Here is a 12097-nt window from a genome sequence, read left to right as displayed (position 1 = left end):
TACACTCAAAGACCATCATGGAGGCCTTATGCTCAAACACATGCTCAAGGTATGGATCAATCAAGACAAGTGGATACTCAAGGACATCCTCAAAATTTTGACACAAAGAGACCTCATGTCAAAATTGGGGGCAACACAATGGAAAATGAAAGGCCTATTGAATATGGTTTATACACACAAAACAGATATGGGGTCCCTCAACATGAAGTTATGCCAAGTGCTCCATACATGTCGCAACAATATAGACCTCCATATGGACATGTCTACGATCAGTATCATCCATACATGCAACAAGCTCCTCCTCAAATGGGTGTTTCAAACATGGGGTATGCTACAAGAAATCAATCTCCTCCCAAGAATAATTTGGAGCAACAAATAAGAGATTTACAAAAGAAAATGGAGGACATGAGTACATCAAAACCTACATACACTATGAGAGATATATGTCCTTATCCCTTCGATAAGAGCATTCCAATGCCTCCATTTCCTCCACACTTTGTGACACCAAAATTTGACAAATATAGAGGGAGAGGAGACCCCAAGGCACATATAAGACAATTCTTCACAGCTTGCATTGAGGTAGCGGCAAAAGAGACATACTTGATGAGGTTGTTTCCGCAGAGCTTAGGCGATCAAGCTATGGAATGGTTCTCTCAACTACCACCTAGTATTAAGTCATGGGGCGACTTAGCAGAGGCATTCATTCAGCATTTCTCTTACAACATAGAAACAGACGTCTCATTTACTACCTTGTGCAATACGAAACAAAAGGAAGGAGAATCTTTCGCAACATTTTTACAGAGATGGAGAAATTTAGCTAGCAGATGCTCTTGCGAAATCCCACAGAAACAAATGGTAGAAATGTTCACTCAAAATGTTAACAAGGCTATTGGATATGATCTCAGGAAAGCTTGTTTGTCTACATTCAAAGATGTTATTGAAAAGGGCCTAGCAACAGAAAGAGTCTTAATTGAACAAGGAGTTATCAAGCTATTCAAAGAAAACAAAGAGGACTTTAAAGGAAAGGACAATCCAAAATTTTGGAACAAGAACAAGAACATAGTTAATGATGGTGTTGTTGATGCCAACACAGTGAGACCCAAGTTCGTCTTTTCTGGATCAAGTTCTACCAACAATCAGGTGAACACTCAAACAACTTCTAGACCACGAAGGAAGTACACTCCATTGGGAGAACCACTTGAATCAGTATTCAAAAAGCTTGTGGCAAACAAAGTGATCACAGTTCCAGATTTTCCTCCATATGAACCAAAGGTCAAACCAAATTGGTGGAAGGATGATGAGTATTGTGAATTTCATAAGAGTAAGGGTCACAAGACAAGTAATTGCCATCGATTGAAAAACATTGTGCAAGATCTCATTGATAGAGGCGACATCGAGATTGAGGGACATTCATCTAATCAAGAGCATGAGATGTTTAAGGAACCATTCCCAAAACATGACAAAGGAAAAAGAAAAGTCACAGATGATCAAGCCAATTACACTAGAGCACCTTACAATTATGACTCTACTATCAATCACATCTCAATGGACAATCATATTTCTACTATCACTATCAAGAACAAAAATCCTGAGAACCCTTCTCAGAGACCCAAGATTGTCCTAAAGGGTGTGGGATCTTCATCTGAGTCTACCTCTGAATGTCATGTTACAACTCGTCAAGGTAAGATTACATTGCCAGGTACCTCCACTAAGAATACCAATCCTTCATCTACCAAGCCTGAGTACGACCTTGTAGAACAATTAGGGAAGACGCCCGCGCTCATCTCCATTCTTGAGCTCTTACGTATATCCCCTGCACATAAAGCCATCCTGGACAAAATCTTGAGAGACACTACTGTCCCTACTGATCTGAACGTGGACCAGTTTCAAGCCATGGTGGGATACCTATCCGTTCCCCACTCCCTCACATTCACAGAAGCCGATGACGCCTCTATAAGTCAGCCTCATAATGCACCTTTACACATTGAAGCCTTCATACACAAACTTTGAATAAAGTGAGTCCGGATAGATGGAGGAGCAGGTCTAAACATTTGTACTTTGAGCACTATTAGACAATTGGGATATTCTGACAAGGCTGTGAATGCTACAAACCAAATCACCATCAAGGCTTATGATGATGAAGAGCGCTCGTCCAAGGGCACAGTCACCTTACCGCTAAGAATAGGGCCAGTCACAAAGGATGTGGTTTGCCAAGTCCTAGATCTAGATCTCACGTATAACATATTGCTAGGACGTCCGTGGATTCATGAAATGAGGGCAGTCCCATCAACATACCATCAATGCATTAAGTTTCCTCATAATGGAGTCGAGGTAACAGTCAATGGTGATCCAAATCCATTCATATATTGCAATAACTTGAGGTCACATACTGAAACTATCATTCCCAGTAATTGTGAGGCTACTCCTTCTTCGGCATACATTGATCCTGAGTCATTAAAACCCTCGACATCCAAACAAGGTGAACTTAGAGGCAAGTTTCAAGACAAAGACATGGGAGAATACACTCTGAATCAGACAATGTTTTTACGACAAGTCTTGAGCTCTCCAAAAGAATATGGGAGGCCACATCCTAACAAGCAAATCTCCATCATGATACTCAAATGGGATCCTACCATCTTTCAAAGGTGGGGTGAACTAGAAGAGGAAAATTTATATAAAATGCTCTATAAAGACATTGAAGAGGACACACGTGATCAGATTATTATACCCTGTGAGAACTATGGCAAAGGTTTCAAAATGTTACAAAGATTCGGGTATGATGGAAAAAGCCCTCTCGGGTTACGCAAAGAAGGTGTCATGGAGCCCTTACAACCTGAGCTAACTACAAGAAGAGAACGCTCCAAGGGACTTGGTTTTCTGAATTCCAAGATTCACAATAAAAGAACAAAAGAGGTATGGCGAATCAAAGTTGTCGACATTCAACAAGAGGATTATCCTTCCACAGATTCTAATGAGTGGGAATGGGGTTCAGACAAATCCTCCAGTGATTATGAGCTCGCCGAAACATTCAGAGAGCCAGATGAACCCACAGAGGAAGAGGAATTTTACAAAAAGTTCAGAGTTGGTCAAGAACCAACCCATAAGGATCCCGCACATTCTTCGTTTCAAGGCCCTAGGTTGAAATCACATAGGATGAGGACACCTGTCCCAGAAGGCGCTACTAGTGATGACAATTTGGATTCGCTCACGATCGAAACTGATGAGGAGAGTGCCATCGATGACCTCAACGATTGCCTTGACATACCTAAATATAACCACATCTTCACTATTAGTCCAGCAAATTCTGAAAACACTAAGGACCTTCCCCTTGTTCATCCCCAACTCATTGACTGGGATCATGAAGGACCAGCACAATTTGATACATTTCAAAATGACGAAGCTATTGTCGACTATCTTGGCATTCGAGATGATCTTCCCCCTGGAGACCATAAAGCAGGATACGCCATAGAACTCAACAGCATGGCATACTTTGGTGAGGGTGTCGGACCTTCCAGTCGCAAAAATGTGAAAATAAAAACAAAACAAGGGTCTTATGGCGAAAACCACACTGTGGCGCTGTCTGACCCCAAAAAAGTAAAAAAAAAAGGACATATCTGAGGGCGAAAACCTCTCTGAGGCACCCGAAGATGGAAGGCTCGACATTCTCCTAGCATCATATGAGGAAAAATCATCCATGTTGGTAGAGGAGACTATAAAGACAAACATTGGTACATAAGAGGTTCCACACAACATATTCTTGGCGCAATCATTGACAGAGGCCGAAAGGGCAAAATTCATAAGATTCTTCAAGGAACGACAAGTCAACTTTGCATGGTCATACGCTGATATGCCTGGACTGGATCCGGATTTGGTAATGCATCATTTTACAGTCAAACCGAGGGCAAAGCCAGTAAAACAGAAATTAACGAAAATGCACCCACAAGTGGCATTACTAGTCAAAGCAGAGCTGGAGAAATTACTGGATGTCGGATTCATACGCCCAATTGATTATCCCAAATGGATCTCCAATCTAGTACCTGTTAGCAAACCAGATCGCAGTATCCGAATATGTACAGACTGCAGAGATATCAACAAGGCTTGTCCAAAGGACGATTTCCCATTACCAAACATAGACTTGATCGTTGATCTCACAGCAGGTCATGAAATGTTATCCTTAATGGACGGATTTTCTGGATATAATCAAATCAGGATTGCACCTGAAGATCAACATAAAACATCATTCACTTGTCCATGGGGAACCTTCTGTTGGAACGTCATGCCCTTTGGGCTGAAAAATGCAGGCGCCACGTATCAAAGAGCGATGACTACTATCTTTCATGATCTCATGCACATAACCGTGGAAGATTATGTTGACGATCTTTTGGGAAAGTCAATAGACAGAGATACACACTTGGACATACTTTCAGTTGTCTTTGATCGGCTGGAAAAATACAAAGTAAGATTAAATCCAAAGAAATGTGTCTTTGGAGTAACCTCCGGGAAGCTCCTAGGATTCATTGTGTCTAAAAGAGGAATCGAAGCCGATCCAGCAAAGGTCAAGGCTATCTTAGACATGTCGCCACCCAAGAATATCAGTCAACTTCGGTCTTTACAAAGGAGACTCCAATCCATACGAAGATTCATAGCACAACTTGCAGATAAGTGTAATCCTTTCCAGCACCTGCTACACAAAAACATCAAGTTCAAATGGGATGAGAACTGTCAACAGGCTTTTCAGGCGCTCAAAGACTATCTTTTGAACCCACCAGTCTTAATGCCACCCATTCCAGATCAACCATTGCTACTTTACATATCAGCTACTCCAACGACACTGGGGGCACTCCTAGCACAACAAATACCTGACGGCAAGGAAAAGGCAATCTATTATATCAGTCGCACATTGGTGGGATATGAGCTAAACTACACACCAATCGAGCGTGCATGTCTCGCTGTGGTCTTTGCTTCACAAAAGTTACGACATTATATGCTCACTCACAAGACTAAGTTGATTGCCAGAATCGATCCACTAAAATATCTTCTCAACAAAGCTACACTTACTGGGCGGCTGGCCAAGTGGGTAATGATTTTGAGTGAATTTGACATCAAGTACGTGGATAGAAAAGCAATCAAAGGACAAGCAATTGCAGATCAATTGGCAGATGCTCCCATGATAGATGATGTTCCTCTACAGTCAGAATTTCCAGATGAGTCCATTCTAACAATATCACCTGCAAAGCCATGGCAATTATACTTTGATGGCTCTTACACACAGCATGGGGCAGGAGCGGGTATACTCTTTATAACTCCTCAAGGCGATTTTATACCAAAATCATACCGCTTATCATTTCCTTGCACCAACAATATAGCGGAATATGAGGCATTAACAACAGGATTACGAATTGCAGTTCAATGGAAGATCCAGGAACTTCGGGTTTTTGGGGATTCTCAACTTGTCATCCGTCAAGCAACTGATGATTACCAAACAAAAGATGAAAAAATAATGTCTTACAAACAACTGGTAGATGATCTGAAACAGCACTTCGCAAAGATAGAGTTTGAGCAGATACCAAGAGAACAGAATCGTGCTGCAGATGCCATGGCTACAATTGCTTCGCTCATTGATCTACCACAAAATGGGACCTGCTATGAGTTCCTGGTAGACAACCTGTTGGTTCCCTCATATGAGATCACTCTTACAGAAATGATATGTGTTGTTGGTCCTGAATCCCAATTATATAGTTCCATATTTACATACCTTCGCAACAATATCTTACCTCCCGATCTATCAAACAATAAACGCCGCACTTTCATTCGCCAATCCTCTCGATACGTCATTTTAGCTGATATCCTATACCGACGAGGTCTAGATGGCACCCTTCTTAGATGTTTAGAGAGTGACGAAGCTCAGACTGCGTTACGAGAAGTGCATGAAGGGATATGTGGCCCGCATACTAGTGGTCCTACCTTGGCCAAGAAACTCATCAGAACTGGATACTACTGGCCTACTATGGAAAAAGATGCATATCAGTTTGTCAAGAAATGTAAGCAGTGTCAAATTCATGGAGACCTCATACATGCACCAGCACAGGAACTACAACCACTTGCATCTCCTTGGCCCTTTTGTCAGTGGGGACTCGATCTCATAGGCAAGATTCACCCTCCTTCTTCCAACGGTCATAAATTCATTATCACAGCCACAGAGTATTTCACAAAATGGATTGAAGTCGTGCCTCTCACACAAGTTACAGGGAAACAAATCGCTACCTTCATTTTGAACTACATCATTTGCCGATATGGGATTCCTACTTCCATTATCACTGATAACGGGCGTCCTTTCAAAAATCAGGATGTTCGTGAACTCTGTGAGCGCTTCCATATCTCCCATCGTTTCTCCACACCATATTACCCCCAAGGTAATGGCCAAGCTGAGGTGTCTAACAAAACAATTCTTAAAATCCTTAAAAAGACAGTCGATGACGCTGGCCGTAACTGGCATATCCAACTTAATCCTGCACTTTGGGCCTACCGCACAAGTGTCTGCACACCTACAGGAGCTACACCCTACTCACTTGTCTACGGCGCTAAAGCCATCTTGCCTATTGAGGTCGAGTTGCCTTCTCTACGGGTCTCCTTGAGAAACATAATCAACGATGAAGATTACAGGGTCTCTCGCTTACAAGAACTAGAACTGCTGGAGGAACGAAGACATACTGCTTTTAATCATCTCAAGGCTTACCAACAACGAATGAGTCGCAGCTACAATCACAAGGTCAAACCTCACACATTCGAGGTAGGTGACTTAGTCCTCAGAGAGAACCCCAAGAATCAGCAAGACAGAGATAAGAAAGGCAAGTTCGAACCAAATTGGCTTGGTCCTTACATCATCACAGCGGTATATGGATCTGGGGCATATCAGCTTTCAACTACAGAAGGTGAATCTTTGGAGGATCCTATCAACAGCATGCACCTTCGCAGGTTTTACACATAGCTCTTCAAAATATCCTAATTCAAAAATACAAAAAAATCAAAAATACAAAAAAAATTATAAAACAAAAAAATCGTTACTTGGTGAAAACCTGGCAAACAGGCGCCTTGTGACACAAAAACATTGAAAAAATCAAAAAAGTAAAGAGAAATAATTTCGTCCAACGGTGAAAACCACTTCGGTGGCGCCCTGGGCAAGTACCATGGTGAAAACTGGGTCACCAGCGCCATGCGTAGAGACTTTGCTCCTCCCTCTTTCAGGATTCTCTTTCATCCTTCACTTTGCACACACTCACAACCTATCCATCCATAATAAACTTACCCAGTCCCATCATGGCTTGTTATTGATCTACCTAAGATTGGTTAGCCATTCATAATAAACCTCCCTTTTCACATCCCTTTCCATCCATAACAAATCAGACCCTATCTGTGGCTAAGGCAAATCCTACGTCTAGTGATGGGTGTGGAACTGAGAACATCACATGTTTTGAGGAGTACAATTTCTTCCAGCTTCCTTCAAGTCTATCCGCGCACAATCCGCAATAAAGCAACATCTGCATCGCCAGTCCACAATAAAGTATCAGTTTCATGGATTCAGTCAATTTCAGACGAGACACAGCCTCAACAATGAGCTTCAACAAAATCAAATCTTTCAACAGACTCAGACAACATATGGTTCAGTGCTATCTATCCTTTTTGTGAAAGTGAACATTGTGACCACAATCAAATAAGACTTAAACAAGTGACAAGGGACACTAAACTTGAGGATTACAGTGGATGTTGGTGTCGAGTCTTGGTTTTCTTTTGATTTTATCTTTTGGTGACATGTCTTTTAGCTTTTCCGGGATGTCTTTGACTAGAGATTCTATCTCCAGGATGTCTTTGACTAGAAAGGCGAGGATGGGGTATCGTCACCTATTTGCATTTGCTGTCTGTCGATTATCTTTTAGTAATGCTATGACTTGTCCAAGGATATGAGGACACTGTAAGTCTAGTGTGAACTGGGGCATTCCTTGTTTGTGACTGTCTTATCTCCATGCAAATGGGTACAATGACTTTCTGGGTCGAACATATGCCTCGATTTTCATAACCTACTTGCCATAATAAAGCTCAATGATGATAACGCACAAGAAGCTCTTTCACGTTCATATCTTATGTCTTCCATCCCCCTTTCTTGATTGACTTCCATTGTCCTTCTCGAGTCCGCGTAGCCCGCTATCACATGACTGAGTATAATGACACACCAAAAACATTTGCATTTCATATAGTTACACCTGCATTATCACATATAAGCATTTCATACATACATATAGATATCACAATTGCATCACATCCTGCATACAACACATGTTAGCACATTTTACATTTTCATTATGTAAATAATCATTTGCATTATCATATTCATTTGCATTACATACATTCACATTTGCATCATGCATCACATATACAACATAAAAGAACAAAAATATATTGCATTGCATCATATACATATTTGCATCCATATCATAAGCATCACATAACAACATCTCATCATATAGGTACACATGCATATAGCTGCCGCAAAAATGGTGAATCATCTCATATATAATCAAAATGTGTCATGATACAATGATGTCAAAAATCATATGGCTACAAAATCACCCGCAGGTGTCTACAATACAAAAATGATACATATACTGATACAAAGGGGAGCCCTCTATGGCTATGATGAACTCCCTCCCTCGGAGCCGCCTGGCCTCGACGGACGCTGAGCTGTAGATGGACCTGCTCCGGGATCACCCTGCCTGTCTAGTGGTGGTGGAGGACCCATGACCCCACCACTAGATGCCTACCTCCTCCGACTCCCTCCCGTAGCCATCACTGTGCGCGATGGTCTATGGAAGCTCCTCGCCCGCTGATCCGCTGGCACTGCACCATAGTACAGGTCCCTCCAATACCCAATCTCCTCTCTGACTCGCAGCACATATGCGTAGCCTGCCCCTGCATCCTCTGCCGCCTGCCTCCCTGCCCTCAGAGCTGTCTCGGCCTCAGTATATCGCTGGATGGTCTGGTCCCTCTCTCGCTCTGTATCTCGGAGCCTGATCCTGAGGCGATCCCTCTCCCGCTCCAACTCCGCGATCTCGTCTGCCTGGCCCTGGCAGATCTCTCTCAGCTCTAGCAGCTCATCCTCCTCAGGATCTCCACCCTCAACCTCTGCCTGTGGCTCCTCCTTTGCAGGTGCCTGTACCTGTGCCTCCCTCTGTACCTATCTAGGTGCCTGAACTGGAGCCTATCTCTGTACATGCTGGGGAACCTGTACCTATCTCTGCACCTGTCCCTGTCCCTGCACCTGTCTAGGTCCCTGTGCTCTAGGACCCTGTGCTGCTGGTACCTGTAGGGGCAATCCACCGCGACCCCTCACCACCACCTAGGCTGGTCCCTCCTATCCTCCCTCTCTCCGAGGTGCTACCCGCCTCTCCCCCACTACTCCCCTCCACCTCCGTCGGCCCCTACCTCCATCCCCTCCACCATCATCATCATCATCCCCTCCAACTTCTCCCTCCAGCAGCTCTCCAGGATCTGTCAACCTCGGAAACGGATGCTCTGCCCAATATGCAGCATACTCTGCGTCCATCCCTGCATCCTCCACCTCTGGCCACATGTCCCAAGGTAATAGCATCATCTCAGCCAACTGTGTGACGACCTGATCATACGATAAGAATGGCCCGAACTGTGCCTGATCCCTGACTATGCAGGCATACATGCCCAAGCCTCGCGGCATCCTCTGGATCCTGCCGAACTGTCTCCCAACCCTGTCAACCAGCTGCCTCTCCAGTATGTAGGGCGTACGCCCAATCAGATACCTGCTCCTGAATGTATAGGGCAGCTCCACAGCATCGTCCTCCCACTCCTCGCACCCCAGGTACGGCCTCCAGATAACCATATCAATGTCATCTATGACCCGCCTCCAGTGCTCCAGCCGGCCAATCTGAGGCTGTGACGTAATCATATCATACAAATGTACAAAACTCCGTCCATGTCCTCTACCCCTGAAGTGGATAGGTCGTGTGATAAGAAGGTGTTCATATGCCCACACCTGTAGCAGTGTCACTCCGCAGCCCAAGCCCACTGATCCGTGGTAAACGAACTGGTGCAGCTCATAGTACAAATGTGCCAGGACACATGGCCCCCAGGCATATCTGGTGTGCTCAGTCACCAGTGTCTCCAGTGCTCCTCCCCAGCCCACTGCCAATCCCCGGGTAGCCCTGTCAGGACATAAGAAACCACTGATGGCTCCTCCAATAACAGCTGGCAGCGCTAACCCTGTCGCGGTCATGGTATCCCATGCCACGTGACCTGCTCTCATCTCCAACCCGGGATCCTGGAATACCCGTCTCAGCGCCTCCCTGTCTCCATCTCGATCATATGGAATCAGCTCTCCATCGATCGGTATATGCAGTATCCTGTACACATCCTCGAGGGTCACTGTCATCTCCCCCATAGGCAAGTGAAACGTGCAAGTCTCGGAGTGCCATCTCTCCGCCAGTGCAGTCAGCAAACCCATGTTTGCCCAAAACCCGGGCACATATAGCACATGTCTGAGGCCCATCTCCTCAATCGCAATCCTATCCTGAATCGACAACTCTGGTCGCAATCTCTGTGTCGATGGGAATCTCTCCCGTGACTCCAGCATAGGCAGATACTCCTGCAGTCAACCAATCAATCATGTCAGTTATCGTGGCATTCACTGTTTATCACAAAATGCTACTTGCTATCTCAATGCATATGGTTATCTATCCTAGTGACACTCACTGTTCATCATAAAGTGTTGCTATCTACCCTAGTAGTGCTCCCTGTTCATCACAAAGTACTACGTGTGTGACATTCCCTGTTCATCACAAAGTGTTACTCACATTTGCACTCCCTGTTCATCACAAAGTGTTGCCTATCTTGGTATTCCCTGTTCATCACAAAGTGCCTTAATCTATCCTAGTCTTCCTAGAGGACCTGCTTGAGTGTATCCTCTCAGCAGCTTATCCAATCGACAGCGTATGTTCATCACAGAACTGCCGATTTGACCTTGAAGACCAAAACCATGCATTTTGACACACAAACGCGCTTTAAACTCATAAACGCGCTTATAGACTGCACAAATGCGTTTCTGCAACACAGACGCGCTTTTTGAACACATACGTGCCTAAATCCTTCATAAACGTGGCCAGGGAACACAGACGCCCCTAAAGGTCACAAACACGTCTGGAATTCACAAACGCGCTCGCATTACTCGCAAACGCGGTCCCAGGCATAGACGCGCCTGGACCCGACACAGACGCGCCTGGCGGACACAGACGCGCCTGGCACTGACACAGACGCGGTTGCGCATTTTTACATTTTTTTAACTACCCTATTCCTAGCACATTTATTGCTACCTATTGAGCATTAATGACAAAAATTGAAATGCGTGAAAGTACGAGGAGGTTTTGTGGTACTCACTGGCTCTCCTGCATCTGCTGGTCTCTGGAATCGGCGAACGCGATCGAATCTATGAACGAAGGCCATCGCTGCTGACTGTTGCTGCTCTTTTCTCGCTCTGCACTGTGATCTTGTAAGGGTGTGGATGACAATGAGGATGTCTTTTGCCCGTGGTCTATCTTATAGCCTATCCTAGCCCTCGCCTCCATTTCCCGAGTCAGTATTCTTTATCCCGTGACTCTGTCACTTTATCCGATCTAGCCATTCTAGCCTTTCTTTCTTATCGAGAGATTGTCTGCAATCTTTTCAGACTTTTTCATCCAATCTCTCGAGGGGGCATATCATTCCCATTCTGGGGCAACTCTGTATCAGTTCATCTTATCTTCTTTGAAACAACGCGACAAGCCGCATTGTCTCAAAGAGGGGCAAAATGTAGACACCTAAAATTGTCATGTCTAATTAAATAAATATTTTATTTATTTAATTATCTAAGCCTAATTCTTTTATTAATTAAATAATTTTTTATTTATTTAATTAATTCATTTATCCTCTTCTAGCCTTATTTCTCATTTAAATAAATACATTTATTTATTTAAATTATCCCTTTCCTAAATTAAATAAATATTTTATTTATTTAATTGTCCTGCTTCTTCTATTAATT

Source organism: Cryptomeria japonica, chromosome 10, assembly GCF_030272615.1.
Source record: "Cryptomeria japonica chromosome 10, Sugi_1.0, whole genome shotgun sequence".
Taxonomy (NCBI): domain Eukaryota; kingdom Viridiplantae; phylum Streptophyta; class Pinopsida; order Cupressales; family Cupressaceae; genus Cryptomeria; species Cryptomeria japonica.
This window is presented reverse-complemented; position numbering follows the sequence as displayed.